The sequence below is a fragment of the Rhincodon typus genome, chromosome 5 (genome assembly GCF_021869965.1).
Source record: "Rhincodon typus isolate 14 chromosome 5, sRhiTyp1.1, whole genome shotgun sequence".
NCBI lineage: Eukaryota > Metazoa > Chordata > Chondrichthyes > Orectolobiformes > Rhincodontidae > Rhincodon > Rhincodon typus.
This window is the reverse complement of record NC_063336.1, coordinates 50,997,887-50,998,475: the sequence shown is the minus strand read 5'-3', so window position 1 is coordinate 50,998,475 and position 589 is coordinate 50,997,887. Positions and strand designations below refer to the sequence as shown.

The window sequence follows — 589 nt, the reverse complement described above, 5'->3', positions numbered from 1 at the left end:
CCCCCCCCAGGCAGCAATGTGTCACTCGCTGACGTTGCTGATGTCCCTCCCTCTCCCAGTCTGGGTGAGGGCTCCGCCGAGTCCCTGCTTTCACCAGCCGCTCGAAATGCACCATCTCTGGGGGCTAGCGGCGACCAGTGCTTCTTCCCTCCGTCCCCGAGCTCTGAATGCCACCTCCTGGGAGACCTTCCAACAGCTCGTATCCATCGGGATTCAGGGCGGAAAATAAAAAGGTAACAGGGATTTCTGTGTCTCTCTCTGTGTGTGAGTGTGAGAGAGAGGGAGAACAAGCGGTTGAGAATTTCTTGCATGTTCGTTGTTGTTTTATCCCCATTCTCCTCCTCATCATCAAGTTGCATTTTCAACCGGAGACTGAAGGAACTGAGCCCGGGGGGAATATTTTGGGAATTTGTGAGAGAAGCCTCCCGCTGTCCTGGGTCACTGTGTATGTGTTGTTACAGGCTGAAGCTCCAGCACACCGCGGGTTAACTTTTTTGTTGGGGTGGGGGGATGGATTTTAAAGGGAATCCGCTCAATGCAGCCGGGGTTTGGTGTTTTTTTTTGTTTCTAACACAAGTTGAGTACTCGG

General features: G+C 53.0%; 2 protein-coding genes across 2 annotated transcripts in view; both read left to right on the top strand.

The window, feature by feature from the left end:
- The window catches only part of LOC125480965 (dermatan-sulfate epimerase-like), a 167,759-nt gene that overhangs the window by 90,266 nt on the left and 76,904 nt on the right, over window positions 1–589 (top strand). The window lies entirely within an intron of this gene.
- The window catches only part of LOC109920175 (dermatan-sulfate epimerase), a 54,720-nt gene continuing 54,199 nt past the window's right edge, over window positions 69–589 (top strand). Inside the window, exon 1 of the mRNA XM_020520204.2 lies at window positions 69–233. The gene's annotated coding sequence lies outside the window, so the exon portion shown is untranslated. The remainder of the gene's footprint in view (window positions 234–589) is intronic.